The sequence below is a fragment of the Podarcis vaucheri genome (genome assembly GCF_965113315.1).
Source record: "Podarcis vaucheri genome assembly, chromosome: 5".
In the NCBI taxonomy this organism is placed as follows: Eukaryota; Metazoa; Chordata; class Lepidosauria; order Squamata; family Lacertidae; genus Podarcis; species Podarcis vaucheri.
The window spans coordinates 42,554,790-42,576,040 of NC_138763.1; the positions used below are offsets into that span (position 1 = coordinate 42,554,790).

The 21,251-nt window shown below is 43.2% G+C and overlaps 1 long non-coding RNA gene across 2 annotated transcripts in view; it reads left to right on the forward strand.

Annotated features, from left to right (window-relative positions):
• Positions 1–666: 666 nt before the first annotated feature.
• Positions 667–21,251, forward strand: part of LOC309533756 — a 241,136-nt gene continuing 220,551 nt past the window's right edge. For both annotated transcript variants that reach the window (XR_014220457.1, XR_014220458.1), the window contains exon 1: positions 667–1,747. This is a non-coding gene — a long non-coding RNA (uncharacterized lncRNA). The remainder of the gene's footprint in view (positions 1,748–21,251) is intronic.

Sequence of the window (21,251 nt, forward strand, 5' to 3'; positions counted from 1 at the left end):
TTATACCCCGCCCATCTGGCTGGGTTTCCCCAGCCACTCTGGGCGGCTTCCAACAAAATATTAAAAATACACTAAAACATCAAACATAAAAAACTTCCCGATACAGGGCTGCCTTCAGGTGTCTTCTAAAAGTCAGATATTTGTTTATTTCCTTGCCATCTGATGGGAGGGCATTCCACAGGGCAGGCACCACTACTGAGAAGGCCCTCTGCCTGGTCCCATGTAACTTCACTTCCCGCAATGAGGGAACTGCCAGAAGGCCCTCAGAGCTGGATCTCAGTGTCTGGGGTGAACGATGGGTGTGGAGACACTCTTCAGGTATACTCAACCAAGTATACAGATGACCCTAAAAGATTGCCTCTAGTTTTGCCTTCCTCATGTTCAGCCCAGTATCACTAGGTCAGGGATGGTCTTCCAGGTATTTCCCTTCACATATTTTTTTGGACTCCCAACTTATCAACCTCAGAGAGCACAACCAATTGTTGGGGGAGGTGGGAGCTGTGGTCCAACAAAATCTGGAAGGGACAAAGGTTCTGCATTTCTCACCAAAGTGAAGAACAGCCAAATCATGAGCAACAATCCTCACTTACTTGAGAGTAAGCCCTGCTGAACTCAGTAGGGCCTATTTATGAGTAGACATAAGGGCCTATTTATGAGTAGATTACACTGTCAGAGCCATAAAACTACAATTGCTGGATAAGACTTGAAATGTCTCTCTGATTCATTCTATGTCTGCATTTACCACTTCAAGGAACGCCTTTAAATAACTGCCTTTTAACTTGGCCATCTAAAGAGGGAATCTTGTTGCTGTTTAGTTAATGTCTTTACTTCTGCAAGGGAAAACACAAGCAGCAAGAGAATTTTCATGAGAAACAAGCTTCCCCTCCTTTCCAAATGTGACTGCCCCCTTCACATCAGCCACAGTAATCCTTTCATTGTGATGTCACAAATAGCTGCTATTCTGATGTCACAAAAGCAGGATTATGAGGATGGGAAGTGGCAGAGAATACATAGCAGAAGCATGCAACAGACAGAGGCCCATGATTAAGGAAAACATGAAGGAACCTGAAATGGCTAAGAGGGCAAATCCAGCCACATCAGTGTCATCTATGGGGAACCGATTTGGTATGAACTTATGGAGTTTAAAAGAGCAGTGTAGTTGGCACCCTAAATGTCTGGGACTTTTTTTTAGAGCAATAATAATAACAACAACAGTGCATAAGTAGGGCTTGTGGATTTCACAATTGCTGACTGTGGAGGAAGATGATTCAACAAGGCACAGCACACAAATCCAAAAGGGGCTAATCTGCCTCCAGGAAGGCTTTCTTTCTGCTGCTCTGAAGCGTAACAGGGGTCAAGGAAATCCCAGAATGCAAGCAGTGAAACTGCCATGTTTTTGACAGTAGTTGTAAATATTTGGCAGTAAAGCTGATGGGATACTGACAGCAGTGGTAACTCCTGATTGAGGAGAAAGAGGACCAGCTCTTGTTGGGTTGGGTGGATTTGTGGCCCTGCCTCAAAGCAGTCTCAATTGCCTTCTGTGTCCTTCTAAAGCCATAGTGATTGCAGGTACCAGACAGTGGAGGGTAATGCTGTTTGTGGGTTCTTACAAGTTCTCCATTCCCATTTCCAGCCCCTCCCTCTTTTTCTCCATGTGATCTGTCCTGCAAAGGATGTGGAATCCTGGGTGATTGGTGAGAGTTCCCCATGAGAAAAACTGAATTTACATGTCAATCCCTGAACAGAGGTAAATTACTCTAAAGTTATTTTTCACCACGGTATTTATGCTTTATAGTTCTCCAAGCGTTTTTTTATTTCCTTGTTCTGCAAGTGTGGGTTCAGAGTTGACTGTGCCACAGAGGCTGTTAAAAAACTTATAGTGGTACTGACAGTTGCATAGAAAGCCTATCTAAAGGGGAGGGACATGGTTTTTGCATGGTGTGGAGACAGTGTTTTTCCTTTCGCTGTACAGTGGTACCTTGGAAGTTGAACAGAATCCGTTCTGGAAGTCCGTTTGACTTTCAAAACATTCGGAAACCAAGGTGTGGCTTCTGATTGGCTGCAGGAAGCTCCTGCAGCCAATCAGAAGCCATGGAAGCCGCGTTGGACGTTCGAGTTCCAAAGAACATTCGCAAACTGGAACACTCACTTCCGGGTTTGTGACATTTGGGAGCCAAAGCGTTTGACTTGCAAGGTGTTCGGGATCCAAGGTACGACTGTACTAGAATCCAAAGTTATCCAGTGAAACAGACTAACAGGAGATTCAAGACATCATTATGTTATGGTATTTCACTGCTACCAGTTGTGATGGTCACTAGCTCAGATGCTTTTCAAAGGGGGTTAGACAAATTTATGGAGGATGAGGAGATAAATGACTCCAAGTCATTATAACTAGATGGACCTTTCAAGTTCAGGGGCAATTGCTGAGGAGCAACAAGAAGGCAAAGTCCTTCTTGGGGACTTCCCTGGGCTATCTGCCTGGTCACTGTGCAAAAAATGGGAAGCTGGAATTTGGTCTGATCCGGTGGTGCTCTCCTTCCTTCCTTACGGTCTGTCATCTGTAACATCATACCATGTAAAGGGGTGGATTTCAATGCATTTTTGCAAGCTTACATTTCCAGTTAAATGTGGAGGTCTGGAAAAATGTCTTTGGTGCATCGCTGAAAGACAAAGCTACAAGCAACCTCCTCTCTTAGTAGATGTAAGCACCACTCGTTGAGTTCATAGGCAGCCATAGTAGCACAAAGGGGAATCCAAAAAGTCTGTCATAAAAATATGATGTGAAAATCCAAAGGGAAGGGTGGGGAATCCAACGAAGTTAGGGTTATATTTCTTTGTAAGAGCTATTTTCCATATGCATAAGTTGGAAGGAAAATAATATTGCAAAGGTTTCAGTTTAATTTTTTTTACCAGTATACAAGCTAGAGTGAGACAGCTGTGTTAGTCACAGGGTATACAGGCAGGGTGAATTACGCAACTCAGATCTTCCCAAACTAGATAAAATAAAAGTCTTTATAGCACTCCAAAGAATCATGCTGCGTTCGTGCTGTTTATTAGCTTTGATTCCCCCTCCCCATTTAAAAAATACTGCTACTTTCTCTATATTTGTGTGTATCTTATTTCAGAATAATTATATCATCATTATGGAAAGACCACAGTGGACAGTTGGAGGTCAATTTAAGTTTGGGAATTTATACCTTGATTTGGGAAGTGCTGGCATTTATGCACTATTTTATGTAAGTGGTTGAAATATATGTGAAGCTATAAAGAGCCACAAAGCAGTTTGTGGTATTGATGTTTGCCTCTGGTTGTAAAAGTATATAACTAGTGGAATAACCCGCTGAGTGTTAATTCTGAGCAAGGGTTATTTACTGTAGAATGAGTTAGCAGCAAATGTGAAGGATGAAGAGAATATTAAGAAACCATTGTTTACCTGTACCATGTTGATTGTCGGTGGTAAAAGTGGAGCAGCTTTAATAGATCTCCTTCCTAGCTCATGTTGTTGGCAAGTATCGTATATTGTTTGGTGGCTATGGGATAAAATGCACATACACAGTTTAAAAAGAGGAGCTGATTATCTCCAGAGACAATAGATAGATACTTTATTGTGTAAGATAGATACTTTATTGTGTAAGATAGATACTTTATTGTTACATATTTTTAAAGTCAAAATAAAAAAATTCCTTCCAGTAGCACCTTAAATATTTTTAAAGTACAGTGGTACCTCGGGTTACATACACTTCAGGTTACATACGCTTCAGGTTACAGACTCCGCTAACCCAGAAATAGTGCTTCAGGTTAAGAACTTTGCTTCAGGATGAGAACAGAAATCGTGCTCCGGTGGCGTGGCAGCAGCAGGAGGCCCCATTAGCTAAAGTGGTGCTTCAGGTTAAGAACAGTTTCAGGTTAAGTACGGACCTCCGGAACGAATTAAGTACTTAACCCGAGGTACCACTGTAATGAATGCAGTTGCATTCCTCAGCTTGCAGCACATTCAAACACAAGACTCAGCTGCAAATTTCTGAAGTGCAGTCTCTGAACAGCCATCCAACTTCATGAACAGCATGCTGGAATGATGACCAAACGCCAGAGATTAGTAATAGAAAAGACAAGTCTTCCTTGAGAACATATCTGTCTTCCTGACCCTTCAGACTCTTCCCAGGCCACACCCCCTTTCTCTAGGCCACACCTCCGTCACAGCTTTGCTTTTGCCTAGTTGGAATGTGTCCTTGACTTCTGGAAATACCTCTCACATGTCTGCATGAAGGACAGAGAAGGGTGTGTGACAGTGTTAGAAACTGAGATATGAAAGCTAGGAGCTAAATGGCACCTTAAACCTAGATAACGGGTGCAACAGCAGAATGTCTAGGTGTGCTTTTTTAATAACAAGAATACAAAGCTGAAAATGAATGAACTGCAGCTAAAATACTATGTTCATTTTTCACATAGCCTAGTCCTTCCCCTGCCCCCCCCCCAATATTCTTAAGATGGTCTCTTCTTCAGTCTTCAGAGAGTAGCTGGAAGTGGGGAGGCAAAAAAAGGTCCCCCTTTCCTTCCACTCTGCAGTTTTATTCTGAAATCTTAGGCCCAGTACTGTGTCCACAGCTCAGAAACTGTTTGCACTAATGAAATTTATTGTCGCAAAATGCGCCTAGAACAATGGGAGTTTCGAACACTGGTGTGTGAGTGTGCGTACAAACTAGCCTACTGTACAAAGGTAAAGTGTATGTTAAATTGTTAAACCCACTTTTGCTTCTGGCCCCAACCAACCACCCGCTTGTGGTCCCCAGAAAGTTGCCCAGAAAGGAAGGTACCCTAGATCAAGTACAATAGGTACTGATCATCTCCAAACTCAACAGGCATTCGGAGGAGATGCCTATATATTCCTTGCCAGCTCATCTTTTTCGTTGCCCGCTTCTGGGTCATTGCTTGCAACTGGATCCTCTTTATCTTTTCAAGTGGAGGCTTCCTCCAGAGCAGAACCCTGGCAACAGAGCTTTCTGGCAGCCAAATGATCACTTCTGTGGCGACTCTGGGATTCCCACTGGGTCCAATGCCATCTTCATCCTCAAGGCCCAGGGTGTGAAGGGACAGAACTGGGGATTGAGGCAGGACTCAGCATCTGGCTGGCTGGGTTATTTGGGGACCCTGCTTCCATAGCTGTGAAGATGCAGCTGACACAAGGCAGCGGTTGTGATTTAAGGGAATTTACTTGGAGGTTTGCAAGGAAAATGGGTCATGCCACCCAGCCCTAAATGGTGAGAATCTAAGCATCTCAAAGCAAACTAAATCAACTGCTCAGGATCGTGTGAGAGGAAGCATCATGGCACAGTCACATAATCTTTGTTTTGACTGCCAAACACTTATGCTGTTTAAGCCGAGTTCGATATGAGACAATAAATGCCTTTGACTAGCAAGTAATTAGTCCTGTGACGTGCAATTAGTGAAAGGTTATGAAGACTGAAAGGCAACAGTATTCATTATTTATTTCTTTTTATCTCTTTCCTATTGATTTTTGTTTCAGAAGCAGCCCAACTCCTTAGTAAACCTACTATTCCCAACTACACAAAAGCTTATGTAATATTGCACAGTGTTTGGTTGTGCTTTATTAACCTCACACAAATCATGCCTAGCTTCATGTTAGACTAAGCTGTGGCCATACCATTAGGCATAACGAGGTGGCCACCTCAATTGACAGGCTTGGGGGTGGGGTGGATTGCAGCAGCCCCCCCCCACCAGCTATTCCTCCTGAGCCCCCTCTGGCTGCTCTCCTGAGCACTCCACCCCCTGCAGGCTGCTTCCATACTAGTAGTTTTGCTCATTGCTGGCCTGGTCTGGCAGTCTCGTCTCATTCTCCTACTGCAGGGATAACCTACATGGCTCCTGCCACATGTTGGACTGCGATTCCCAACATCCCTGACCATTGGCCATGCTGGCAAGGGCTAACGGGAGTTGTAGGCTGATGCCATCTGGAGGATACCATACAGGTTACCGCTGTCCTAGTGTATTGTGGTCGGGGTCAGGCAAATAAGCAGCCAGCCTAGGCCACATCCTCTTACAGGCAGGTATTGCTCTGCTCATGTGACACATGCTTGCTGGTACCACCGTTGCTGCATCGCAGCACTTACATGAGTCACCAGATGGAGAGATGAGTGAGTGGTAGTGAGGTGTTGAAGGAAAGGACTTTGTGCCTTATGGCCTGCTCCCAGTGCCTCCAAGTTAGCCTGCTGCCCTCTGGTGCAGGACACCGTTCTATCCCCAGTGCTGAAATAAATTTGAACTCCTAGCCTGGGCAGCTGTTATATGTGAAATGTGGGAGGACCTTCTTGTATTTTGTCTCAGGCAGCAAAATGCCTGTAGGCCACAGGAATGTTATGAATTGTTTTCTTTCTGGTAGGCAAGCAAATTGGCAAGAATGAAACCCAGAAGCAATCAAGGAGAGAAGCTTTGTTCTCTGCGTCATAGGTGGTATTAGCTAGTAAATTCCCAGGAAAGACAAAGGAGGCTTCCCAATAAGATGGTTATTGTGGGATGGGCACTCCTCCTGCATGCAGTTGTGCTGTTGTTTCAAATTTTGCATGATGCCATTGGCATCAGAATGCAAGCCTGTGTTTCCCTTCCATTTAATCCTGGGTTGCCACAGTTGGAGGCAGCAATGCTTCTGAATAGTAGTTACTGGAAACCACAGGAGGGGAGAGTCCTAGGGAAGAGCCTGGGAGATGGCAGGTGAGTTGAACTTTGCATCTGTCTGGAGCAGGGGTCTGCAACCTTTAAGACAAAAAGAGCCACTTGACTTGGACCTGTTTCCAAAGGAAAAAAAACTGGGAGCCGCAAAACCGGGAAGGTGACGTCGGGACGGTGCGTGACTAACACACGCACCGCCCCCATGCGACATCACAGCCAGTACAGTGCCCGCCACAGTGGGGAGTGTCAGGGCGCACAATGCGCCTCCTCCCCTCGCTAGTATCCGCCCCAGAGCCGCGGCAAAGGTGTCAAAGAGCCACATGCGGCTCTGGAGCCGCAGGTTGCAGACCCCTGGTCTGGAGCATCAAGCAACTGAAAAGGTGCATGGCTCAGTGGTAGAGCATCTGTTTTGCATGCAGAAGGCCCCAGGTTTAATCCTCTATATTTCCAGGTTGGATACTCTCTATCTGAAACCTTAGAGAGCCACCGCCATTCTGTTTAGACAACACTGAGCTAGATGGCTCTTGGTCTGACTCAGCATAACGCTTCCTTTGTTCCTATACACACAGGTCCTTGGAAACCACCAGTCTAATCCACCTAAGGAAACAGGAATACAGAAGTGATCAAGCAGCTGTCAAATACTGTGGAATCATACAAAATTCAAAGAATCTGAGTCAATATCAGGGTCTTGAGCCACTTAGGAGTAGGCATGTGATCTCACCAAAGAGAGAGCTGGAGGCTTTATGTAGACAGCCTCCCCTCCCTCCCCCCAAAAAACCCTCCACCTGAGTTATATATGAATTTCCCCCTTCATTCCCCAAGTTCCTAAGCATGCATCTGCATGACAATAGTTGCAGTTTGGTGACAGATACAATTCACTTGCCTTCTGATTCATTCTCGACATTGATTTAGCTGTTCCGAAGATATGAAAGTTATGAATTTGTTAAATGCTTATAGGCTTCGGCTTGGTTTTGAATTGTGTTGTCAAAATACAAAGCATTTTCCAGTCAATAATAACTTGTAGAGCAGAATTGTGTGCAGCCTGGAGAAACGGCAGTTTCAAACACATCAGACCTGTTGCCGTCCTCATGTTTACAGCAAGAGATAAGATTATCCAGGATCAGTTTGGGAGTCCCAGGAAAGCCTTCAGGCCACTGGAATATTGCAGTCACATCTGTTCTCCTGGACCAGTGGTGGTGATGCTTAGTGGTGGTGATACAGTGGTGCACACCTGACCTCCAATCAGGTGCTTTGCTGCTGATTACTGGGGGGCAGAGAGGAGCAGCAAGATGGTGGCAAGGCTGGCACAGTGCAAATGCACCAACACAGCTAATCTGGTGCTCCCGCCGGTGTGTTTGCACCCTCCGTCTTTCCTGTCTACCTCTTCTTCCCAGTCTGCAGTGATAGCATGACCAAATGAAGGTCAGGTGACCAGCACTGCCCCACCATGGTGTCCACTACTGGGGAGGGGGCTGTGGTTCTCCAATTGCTCTTGAACTATCATCCCTATGGATCATGCTGGCGGTGTTGATAGGAGCTGTAATCCAACAACAGAGGCTACTTGACTTAAAATAGAAGTTTTAAATAGCAATCGGTTATAAATAGGTGTGTCTGTTCTATATTCCTACTGTATCAGATTCATGTGTGTCTCTTACCTGTGAAGAGAGTAAATTGCAGAGCTTTCTAAACAATCACAGGAATACCTATGCCATATATACTACAAAAGTTTATGATTCAAAACCATATATATTTTTGTGATATTAAAGAACCATTGCCTTACTGGGACTGATTAATATTCAGTTACACAAAGCCCCAGAAAGCTGTATTTATAGCATTTTGTCCTAATATTTCAGCGATAAATCATCCCTATCCTTAATTGTACTTTGTTTCCTCGACATTTAAAATCTGTAGCCTGTTTGAACTAGTAATTTAAGACCTATTGTTATTTTAGATTGGGAATTTAAATTTGCCACCTGTTTAAAACAAATTGCAGAACTAAAGGCTTTATTTCTTGTCTTTTAGTAGAATTCTTGACTCAAGGTAGAGTTTAATAAAAACCCACCTCCCACCCTTGCACTACATGGAGTTTCATGTCTGAGAAACGAAAGATCAACCTATGAGGCTTCTTTTTGGATCTGAAACTCGGTGCAATGCTGGTTTGCGGAGCGTGGGGGCAGCACTGTCAATAATAATTCTGATCTATTTACAAACCAGTTGACGTTACAAAATTATGGGATTTTCCACACTTGGTTCTTTAGTTGTGATTCTGTCAGCATCTTATCAAAACACCCTTTTAGAAAGCATGAAACCAGATCTCGGGAATTAAGGGACATAAAATATGGAGAACAAAAAAACTCTTAGAGGATTGCAAGAGGCAAATAGCTCCTAACCAATTTTTAATTGAATCAAAATAATACTCTTAAGGTAGCTTTCTTTGGGGTGTTCTAAGCCATTAGAGGCATGGTTCCTAAATGCAAAACGAAGAGGGGAATAAATTACCCATAAAAGACATGTATTTGTCTTCTTTTTACTTGCTTGTAGGGATGTGAACTTATTCCTCAGCAAAGAGCCTTCCCCCCCCCCCCCGCTATGCCATCTCTGGTCCTGGCTTTTGCAAAAAAACAACACAAAATGCAAGAAGGAAGCAAAAAGCCAAAGTGAGGACTGTGAGCTGCAAACATCCATTCTACCTCCTTCTCTCCCTACCACACACCCATTTCCCAATTTCTTGTGTTGTATCTTTGCTATGGATTATGATTGCTGAGAGCTAATTTTGGCAAGCAATTAGGCCATAAATATAAAAACTAAATAAAAAAAAATGCAAGCAACCAACAGGAGCATTGATTCTCCTGTGATCATAGCAATGCCCTGTAGAGTCTGCAATGTAGATAGATGGATGGGCAAGGTGCCTACATTCACAATTACTGTTGAAACAGGGAACCAGCTGCATCACACTTATTGAAGTGTTCTAGTAGGTAAATATAATGCCAATCCTTGTCTGACTGCATTGACTGAAAAGTCAAAATGCTGGTGTTGACCTATAAAGCCTTACATGGCTCAGGACCTCAGTACCTTAAGGTCTGCCTCTCCCCATACAAACCCACCTGGACCCTGTGCTTGTAATCTGAGGCCCTTCTCTGTGTCCCTGCTCCCTGAGATGTTCAGAGGGTGGCAACATGAGAAGAGCCTTTTCTGTGGTGACTCCCCGTTTGTGGAATGCTCTCCCCAAAGAGGCTTCTCTGGTGCCATGATTACAGGTTTTTAGGCACTAGGCAAAACCATTCCTTTTCACCCAGGCCTTCAACCATTAAATAATCTATGGCCTGTTAAAGCTGGGGTTGGACAGACTGTTGTTATGATTATTATTATTTTGCTGATTATTACTATTCTTCATTTCATGTTTTGATCATTATGCTGTGTGAAATATGTTCTCAATGTTGTGCACCACTCTGGGACCTTTTGATAAAGGGTTGTATGATGATGATGATGATGTTGTTGTTAAAAAATCAGGGGAGGGGGAACCTCCATCCTAATTAAGCCCATCAGACCTCTTCACTCCACAGGGCCATCTTGGCAGACCCATGCCCATCATTTGTTCTTCAAAGCACTGCACAGGGCTCTTTGTAAGGACCCTGATCACTGCTTTGAAGTCCTGACAATCAGCTGATTGCTGGGGCTTCAAAGTGCCGTGTCATTTCCTCCATACCTAACTACACCCAACTACTGGTGACAGGCTAATACCTTCATTGCTCCTTTAGGCAGCTGGCCACTTGGAACCCAGCTCTGTCCTCCATTAGAGAGGAGTGGTCAGGAGGTTAGGAAGAGCAGTTGGGGGGTTTCCACTGCTATCTCCCAGCTTCTGCTGCCTGAGGTGGTTGCCTCAGTCCACCTGCTGGTTGGACTAACGCTGAAGGTTCCACACCTGTGCTCCAGGTGGTTGTGGCCGTTGAGGACAAGGGCAATGTGGGAACAGTGATAGAGGCAGCACCTCTATCTAGTCTGAAATTCCAAGGGGTCAGAGAAAAGGAACCTTGATGGAAATGGGGAGGTCTTGCGGCAGCAGAAGCTCCTGGTGGTTGGATGGCGACCATATTGGGTCAACCACTGTGGCTCAGGCAGAAGAGCTGAGCAGCACCTGCTGATCATTTGGTTCTAACTTCTCTGCAGCGCAAGGCTTGTGCTTAAGAGAATTATTAGTCTCCATCGTGCAAATGAGATGCACGGGGCGTGCTTCTAAATGCTACATTCACTCAGGCTTCTTCCCTTTGTAGGAAGTGAAAGTAATTCAGATTGAAAGCGTATACGTTGCCCTTTGTATACGTCTGGCAATAGAAACATGCTTGTCGAGGAATGGAAATGAAATGGAAAGTGCAAGGGCAAAAAGCCATTTCATGTTTTGCAAAGTGAGGCAGTGGAATGGAAAAGGCTGAACCACCACTCCCAGAAATAGGAAACGTTTTCAATCTAAGAAAGGGCCAATATAAAATTCATGTGATCCCTAATGGGTCTGGGGAAAAGAATTGTCTTTCCTTGAAGTCCCTGCCTGAAAATTTCTTTTGCAGTTTATTCTTTATGATAGGAAGTTCTGTATGCCCTCTTCCAACTAGGTGCCCAATGCAATGTTTTATACTGCAGTAAGACACTGGGCCAATCCCACCGTTTGGCAGAGTAAGGCAGGCACATCTCAGGGATCTGATTTTAGGTGCCATCAAAGGGCAGCAAATGGTTAGTTATGTAATGTAATATTGCTGCATTTTTACAGCTAGGGAAAAAGAGAGGTGATTGTGAGTTGCCAAAATAACTTGGCTGGCCTTGGGTGCTATTAGAGACAGACAAATCATCCTATTTCCATCCTAAGACACTTTCGGTTTTTGTGAAACCAGCTTGGCTTTGTCCCTTTACAAAAAAGAAAAAGCGGGGGAGGACTTATGAGGACTTTTGCCTGGCACCTTAAAAATTGCCTTTTTCTTCTTTTTATATCCTGCTTAACTTTTTAAGCTGCTCAGAGGAGAGCCATGGCCATGTGGTAAATCGTGTCTTTGAAAATGTTCCAAGGGAAAAAAGATGGCTGCCCCCATGTACCATGTCAAAAAGGAAAAAGAAGGGATTCTTAGATCACCTTGTAACTATTGTATGGACTGATGTGCCATTTTGTCAATTGATTATGTGACTTGATCCCCACAGATCAGTGTTTCAATCCACATGTGGGCCCAGGGGCGGGAGGAATGGGAAAGTTCTTCCAAAAATGTGGCGTGAAGCAGAATCCTCCTCACTCCTATGTAGTTAACTTGATGAGATGGGGTCTGTGCATCATTCACAGTTCTTCATTGGGCAGCAAAATATCTTTAGCTGGTTGTGGACAAGAAGGTCACAGAAGGTAACATTTTTGACCAAATATATGCTTCTCCTAAGGCAGTCATTTCCAAATGCAGCCAAGTATCTTGTGACCCCTTGCAGACTAACACCTTCATTATGGTGTAAGCTATCATGCACTACAATCCACTTCATAAAATGTAGTCGAGGGAAGGTTATGGCATCCTATGTTTATGTTTATTTGTCATAAAGCGCCACAACACTCTTGGTCGTCGTCTTCTTCTTCTTCTTCTTCTTCTTCTTCTTCTTTTTTTTTTTTTTGCTGCAGCAGATGTAAAAAGCCTACCCCATGGAAATGATTTCCTGATGTTTTGCTATGGAAAGGGAACCATCTTGCCTTTGACACTCAATATTTTCCTCTTTCCCACAGTTTGCCACAATGCACTGGGTATTAGATTTACTGAAATAAATAAGTAACACATACATTAAAACCAGCACAAAATAAAACAGAGGAAAATCTAAAACTCATTTGTATTTTTAAAAGGCAGGGCTGTCTAAAAAAAACCCATCATGCTCACAGCAGGAGGCTGCAGAAAAGCCAAAGGCCTGGTGGAAAAGATTTAGTTTTGCCTGGCGAGCCTTCCTGGGGAGAGAATACTTACGAATAGATATGGTTAGGATTGCAGTCTAACTTATACTGTCTAGCCTAGTGTCCTCCAGGACCATAACTCCATTCAGCCCTAGCCAGCATGGCCAATGGTCAGGGATGATAGGAGCTGCAGTTCTGGTGACGACATCTCTGTTTTATGGAGTGGCTTAAGCATCACTTCACCATGGCAAGCACCAGTACTAGGGGTTAGCATAGACCTAAAGGATGACTTACTGCTGTATATTGCAGCACGGTGACTCATTTTACCCCCATACATTTAAAACACATGTCTTCCCCGAAAGAAGCATTGGAATTGTAGCTCTGTGAGGGATTCTGTGAGGGATTCCCAGGGTTCTTTTTTTTTGGGGGGGGAATATGTGCCCTAAATGTATGGTGTGTATGACTTGAACGCTCATTAAATATGGAAATCTAACTTTCAAAATAGATTGGAGGGTGCAAGTGGCCATTGACAGTTCAAGCAAAACTTTGAATCACCTTAAAATCTGGCAAAATATACAGAATGAGAACATACAGTTAAATATTTCAACAATTTCAAATGCCTGTATTGATTCAGACCTAGATTTTGAAATAAATGTTGGTTTATCCCTCCTCTCTGCTGTCACTGTACCACCAGAGCATGCTTCAAAAGCGTAATTCCTTCCTAATATTCCTCCTGGGCCTTGGTAACTGTGACAGCCTTAAGCAGTGGCTTTGGGCAAAGTAAAGTCACTTTCAAAAAGCAGAAGTCAAGAAACAACATCTAGAAATGATAATCTGTTGATGCGCCACATCTGAACCTAATTGTCTTGCTATCAGATGTTGCTATACCAGCTGAAAAATGTTCATGCGATTAAATAACAGAATTCTGTTTCAGTCAGTTTGTGGTTTTAACACAAGATTAATAATTCCTGTGACCCATTTTACATTATAGCTTCAGTAAATGATTTTCTTTTTTGGGGAGTGGGTATGTAAAATGTAGGACTAAAAGTATCAAATAGGCTGAGGGTGGATTATTTGTTCCAAGGACCCCCATCAAAAGCCAAGTGTCCACAGTTTTGCACAGACAATCTCAGGGGGGGGGGTCATTTCTCACATTTTGTCTTGGTGGCACATAATATTACTTTTCTACATATGTCCCAATTCCTATTAAAACAACAAAGAGGAGATGGTTTATTTCATGGGAAAATACAAGTACTTTTCCTGGAAAGTTTGCTCAGAGCTGGAGAAGTATCCTAGTCTTTCCACCAATATCATTTCAAGAGGATTTTAGAAAGGCAACCAATATATAGGGCAGAGTGAGTCTACAGAGCATATATCGAAAACAGTCTAGAACTCTAGGCCTAATCGTTCCTTTCAGGGACTCCCTGTCCCAAAAGAAGACTGCTTCTTGAGTATTCCTTAAACAGAGTAATGTAAAGGAATAGCTTCATCTTTTGGCAGTACAAGAAATAACCAAGCAATGCACATCAGTGCACTTTAGGGTGGACATTTTTCTTGAATGCATTTGACACAGGAACACAGGTAGCTGTTTTATCCTGAGTCAGAACTGGTCCACCCAGCTCAAGCTCTCTAGGATTTCAGACAGAGTTCTCTCCCAGCAACACTTGGATATGCTGGGAATTCTACAAGCAGAACAGATGCTGTACCCCTCCTGGGCGATGGCGCTTCCCCAACATGTAAGCCAAGGAGGCAAAGACTGCTGTTCTAGGCAGATACAGTTTGGAGTAAGTCTTACTGAACTCTGTGCTGGGGCTTGCCTTTGTACAAATATACATTGGATCAGGATATATGATGTTATTGGCTCTGTAAGAGCCTTAATGATTGCTGTGCAGGATGATGAAATTGACATAAGCATAGAAAGACATACAAGAAATAAAATGAAAGGAAGGAGACTTGAAAAGAGATTTGCATTGAGGAGACAGGTAGTGGCGGCGTGATAACACGGTGACAAGGAGAAGTGGAAGGCAGGCAGGAAAGGAGGTCGAATGAGCAGGATAACAGGCAGAATATTCATAAGGAAACCCAAGGAAAGAAGGGGGACACTGTTTGAATAAGCTTCCTCCACAAAATAAGTGAATTTATATTTCCTTAGACTGACATGAGGAAATCAGGCCTCTGCATTCAAGGATTTAGTTGTTGTCTCTCCCCAATACGCTCTCACGATGAGTTTTTTGAAATGAGATGGATGAAGCATAGCAAAAGCATCTGTGCCTTCTTATATATGATGCGAAAGCTGTGTTGCCTGCTGAACTATGACATTTGGACTCCACACAAACATCAATAATGTAACAAGTTTATTAAACAAGCTTATATGCAGCGGCCAAGCAGGGCTCTTAGCGCAGGTCTTCAGCTGGGTTTCTCCAAGTCCATGGGAACCTGAAGGCTTGGCTGTTCATGGGGGACAGAGCACAGTAAAATCATTGTGCCTGAATATAAAATAAAATTTGCACCCAGATAAAAAGATTCAAAATAGTTGAACACCATCATAATCACAGACGGTCCCTGTATCTGTAAGTGTAGCTGATTGGAATTTAACTAGGTTCACAAATATTTCACCTCATGGGTAGCATTTTCCCTTCATTCAAAACCATTATGGTCAGTACCATCCAAGAAAGAAAACATGGGCAGGGCTGATTCACACAACTGTTTCTGCCACAGTGAGACGATTGCTGGACCATGATTATAGGATGGCCAGTTGCACAACAGAGGACAGGAATCCTAGAATGCAGTTTAGAAGAAGGGATTTGGGCAGGTGCAGTTTATCTCAACTCTGCAGTGCTGTGACATAGTACCATAGCTGCTAAAACTCTCTCTTCTGCACAGCCATTAAGAGCGTAGGACTCCTGACCTCTGTTGCGTTTAGTAACCCTGTCATTTTATGGCATAGCTTTACAAAGAGCCTGTTATTGTGTGCAGACCTATCACGTACTCAATGATAAAGGTTGCCAGATGCATGATGGTGTAGCAGTGAGATGGCTGGAGAAGCTGGTTCCGAGAACTGGTAGCACATTTATTTGTTGCAAAGGGGCCAAGCAGCAGTTGTGCAGTTTGTGGAACAACCAGCCTCATATTGTAGCACCCTGCTTGTAGTTAACACTTAGATGGAATGAAATATTCAACGCAGCAATAGAGAAATTAAAATAATAATTTATTTGTCAGACAAATAAATGACACACACAGTGGTATATAGTTACCAAAGCTCTGCCCACTCCAGCCCTGATGGCCAGCACTTATATTTCCTCAGCCCAGCCCCCTTGCTCCTCCTTTGGCTGCCTCTGTCCAATCAGCCTGGTTGAAATTCCTATTGACTGTTTGCTAGAACCAATCATAAAAGATACACCCATTTCCTATTACCTCTTATGGGAGACAAAGAGCTATATTTCCTTCTATCCATAAATGGCAGACAAGTAGCCATATATCTTACATTTGCCTCGACAAGGCACCTTAATTACCAGATTACCTGTTGCCCCTGTTGCCCCTGTTGCCCCTGTTGCCCCTACATTCCAAAACAAATGGCTAAAACAGATGGCTCATGGTATTAAATTCTATCTAAACAGAGATCTTACTATTTACCAACTCTTAATTAGTGTTTTTGCAGCTTGGTTGTATTCGGTAATATGTAGGGTCAGTATAACCTTTGCTCCCAGCCTGTAATTCCCTTTTACAACTTTGGGAAATTTGTCTCCTGCTACTGCTATAAATCAGGGGGGCCCTGTTCAGGAAGATAAACAAATGCCAGCTGCTTTTCTGCCTGGCATGAAACATACAAACATTTGCAAATATATCTTTAAGCTCATTTCCACCAGGCCTTTTGTCAGGGCGCAGCCAGACCCCCTCCTCTGGCAATCTGCACAAAATTTTGCTTGATGGTTGCCATTAATTTGATTTTAATTTGACTTAATTAATTTTATAATGAATGTTTTAGAATGTTGGACTATTTTGATTGTTGTTAGCCGCCCTGAGCCCGGCTTTGGCTGGGGAGGGCGGGATATAAATAAAATTTATTATTATTATTATTATTATTATTATTATTATTATTATTATTATTATTATAATAAAATACAGGCCTTGATCAGATGCCTCAATATCCCAACCAGCTTAAATCTAATTAATGCATGAAATGGTTAATACCATTAGGGTTCCCATATTCCAGGGATCAAAAACCCAGACACCTCCCACACCGTCGGGATAACCCCCCACCATCCAGCATCTCCCTCGCCCACCCCTCCTTCCTGTTAACCCCTTCCTCACCTACCTGCTCCTCCCTTCTTCCTTCCCCTCTCTTATCTCGGAGCCTAGCACAGCACCAGGAAAACTGCACAAGTTCCTGGCAGCTGCTAGGACCAGCTCAGGGCCACTCGATATGTGCTTTCTGTTCCGGGGCACCACGCCTTCTGAGCATTCGTGCCCCACAAAAAGAAAATAAAATAACACTCCTCCCCCCAAACCTAGACATTTAATCTGAAATGCAAAAATCTGCCCGGATGGGGATGCTGACCCCCCAAAACAGGACATCTCTGGGAAATCCTGGACCTATGGCAACTCTGAATACCATAAGCTGCCCTGCTAGGCTTAGCTACCTCATTTCACCTTACCTTGGGAAGAAATAGGTAATCAAGCCTACTGTTCCTTCCAGTCTACCTGAGAAGCTCATTATGTGAAAATGTTTGAGTTGGTTGCTCCAACTCAGCTGCATGACTCTCATCAGCACTCTTGAGTTCCTATACCAATAATCTAGGAACTTTTACCACTTTGTAACTAAGTTTTACTGCTTGTGCAACTTTTCTGACTGATTTTTGGGGAAAGCACGTGAAGCGAACCTTTGAAAAGCTTGTAGGTAAACTAATTTTTAACTTGCCAAGTGTGTGGTATTTTTCTATGCTAGGGGAAATGGGAAACTTTGGAAGGAATTTTAAAGGGCACATTTTAAGGTTTTACAACCTATATTTCCATGCTTTAATTAGCTGCATATTTTGTGATTTTAAATCTCAGCTGGGGTTCTCTCACCAAAGTGTACTTGCCCCAAACTTGGATCTTGGCATCCAGGAATCCCTTCTTTCTTTCTTTTGCATCAACCCAGTTAAGGAACGCCCCCCCCCAACTACTACTGCTGGTAATGTGGTGATCCATTCACAAGGCTCCTCTGTGACACACACCCCTTGTTGGTCACAGCTGACCATTTAGAAATCATTGCCTTATGCTTGTTTTAGAAATTTTTGAAACATTCCTTAGACCCATGTTGGTGTGGCAAACCATTTTCCATATATATATACATACACACACACACACACACACACACACACACACACACACACACATATATATATATATAGAGAGAGTGTCTAAATATTTAGCAGCTGATTGAACCCATAAAGGAAGTTTTCATTCTACACTATCTGTTCTCTGTGATGCGAAACTTTGACGCATAGAAACAGCTGTTAATAATGTACTCACATTCAGAATTCAAAAGTGATATTTTTGGTCATTGCTGTAATATCCATGTTCAGATACAGTAAATGCATTTGGGATATATATGAATAAGCCTTTTGCCTGCACACGGCGCTTCTTTGTCCTTCCCTTTGGAATGCATAAATAAATAAATAAATAAATAAATAAACCAAGCCAGGAACCCTTTAATTAATCATAGTTCTTCTTTTTCATCCAAACTGAGAAACTATGGTTACCAGCTTTGAAGCGAGCCAGGATATTAAATCAACTTCAGACAGTGACTTGAAGAGCATTGTTGCTACTACTGCATCTGCCACCATTGCCTGCCTTCAGTGCAAAAAAGTAAAATAGAAAGCAAATACTAAAGAAACCACCATACATAGGGCAGCTCTGAACCTTGTGGCAAATTTCAAAGCATTTCCGTGCATCACTGCTTATAAGACTGTGCCGAATATTCTGGGGTAAACATTTTCCATATGAAAAAAGTGGCTTTTGATTGGCAATGGGCACCCAGAAAACTACCTCTCTTTTGCTCTAGTAAATGGCTGCTTTCAGTTCTGATCAGCTGCAGCTTTGGCACTTTACATATGCAGCTGAAAATAGCCCTTCTTTATGGTGATAATATCACATGTCAGATTTGGCCACATGTCACTGTTGATAAAAAAAAAAGAATGTTTCTTTTCCCTCATTAGTAATTTGCTTCAAAAAATTCAAGTTTTAAAAATACTTATAACAGTGATAAAAACAAATAGCATTTTTCAAGCAAAACATGGTGTCAAAGTTGGAGCTATCAGGGCTATGAAGAGCTCGTTCTAGGGTGCTTCTAACTGAATGCCAGTCACTGGAAGGGATACCCAGGGCCAGGGGCGCCAACCTACCCCCTACACACATTGAGGGGGCCCAGTGTCACATGACATCACACGTATGATGTCGTGTGCATCCCGCCCCTGGAGCATGAGAACTCACATGGTGGGTGTGGGGCGTGTGGAGGGTGAGCGCTGCCCCGCGACTGTGGGCTGTGGAGGATGGCAGCCCCCTCAATTGGGGGGGGGCTTAGACCCCTACCCACAAATATCAAGGGGGCTGAAGCCCTTTCTACCCCCTATAGTCGGTGCCCCTGCCCAGAGCATAGGGAGGCACTTGAACATCCATGGTGGCTAAGCCCTTACCATCAGATATGCATGACCCCCTTCTCCCCTGAAAATTGATGATTTTGCAGGGGTGTAAATGTTCATGTTCATGAATTTCACACACACTTCAGCCTAAGTATTTTACTAACTTATATTATGAAACTTGTCCGCAGTGGTGGATTTTAATGCGCTCTCTCTCTCTCTCTCTCTCTCTCACACACACACACAGAGCAAGATTTTTCTTCTCAATCTCTTAATTCCCAAAATATTGCTTAATATTGCTTTCCAGGTGCACATGACCTTGAAAACCAGTTACTTGGTATGTGATGCATCTTCAGAAATTGGAAATATTGACATAACATAGCCAAATAAGTCTTACTTTTTATAATTTAGCCACTGAGGTTGGCTTTGTCCTGTATATTGTATTTTTGTCTACCGCTTCACCCTGACTTCTTATACCAAGTGAAAAGCGTGAGCGACATGTAAACTTTCATATCAAAAAATGCACAAGAGTAATACAGACAACACAGATTTCTAAACACAGCAGCCAGATTCTATTCAGGTTTTATTTTTTAAAAAGCATAATGTTATCGTAAATGATTTCTCAGTAAGACTGTAATCTGCTTCTTCCAAATAGCATTTAACAGAGCTGTCAGCGTGAAGAAGCAGGCTTAATCACATGTGGATTACATTGCTTTGTTCTTGGTCTTATTTTCTCTCTTTTCCTGTCCTTTCTAAACAGAGAACAAGCTTGGGAAATGCTATCAGCAGAATGGCCAGCAATATGATCGGAAACCTCAATCCCATTTAGTTAGTAAGACTTACCTCCGGTTAAATGTGCTTTGGCAGATGCAGTCAAGGTCAATCTTCAACCAGGCAAAAGTCAAGCCTAACCTGGATGCCTTGACAGCTTAACTAGGTCAGGCCAGACCAAATCAACAAACGCAATGGATTTATAGGAACCTTTTGACCTGTAACCTTGGTTGACTCACTGCATGAGGCTAGGGAAGGGAAGTTTCCTGTTTCTAGCACTGGCAGTTCCTGCTACCCTCTCATCCCCTGGAAGATGTCAGTTTTGTGAAAGTGTACTTTGGTTTTGGGGACAAAAGGAAACAATATATATTTAAGATCCAGTGCACTAGCCAGAGGGCCCCCGCCTACTCCAAGGGATATTCCAGGCCACTTCCTTGGGTTATCTGCTTTCTTTAAAGCAGAAAAAAGAGTCTTTAGCCCAGGGATGAAGGGAACGCAGTGGATGTAGCTTACCTTGATTTCAGCAAGGCATTTGACAAGGTGCCCCATGATATTCTTGTAAAGAAGCTGGTAAAATGCGGTCTTGACTATGCTACCACTCAGTGGATTTGTAACTGGCTGACTGACCGAACCCAAAGGGTGCTCATCAATGGGTCCTCTTCATCCTGGAGAAGAGTGACTAGTGGGGTGCCACAGGGTTCTGTCTTGGGCCCGGTCTTATTCAACATCTTTATCAACGACTTGGATGATGGACTCAAGGGCATCCTGATCAAATTTGCAGATGACACCAAACTGGGAGGGGTGGCTAACACCCCAGAGGACAGGATCACACTTCAAAACGACCTTGACAGATTAGAGAACTGGGCAAAAACAAACAAGATGAATTTTAACAGGGAGAAATGTAAAGTATTGCACTTGGGCAAAAAAAATGAGAGGCACAAATACAAGATGGGTGACACCTGGCTTGAGAGCAGTACATGTGAAAAGGATCTAGGAGTCTTGGTTGACCACAAACTTGACATGAGCCAACAGTGTGACGCGGCAGCTAAAAAAGCCAATGCAATTCTGGGCTGCATCAATAGGAGTATAGCATCTAGATCAAGGGAAAAATAAAAAAATTTTGCCAATATGGTGGCCACCTTTCAAAGCCGGTTCCATGTAGATGAAAATGCCTAAATGGGATAAGTGGTGGCCCACAAATATTGCTTAACTCATCTGTGAGCCTCTTTTATGCTCCTTCAAAGCAAGTTCAGGGAAAGCCTTCTCAGTGGTGG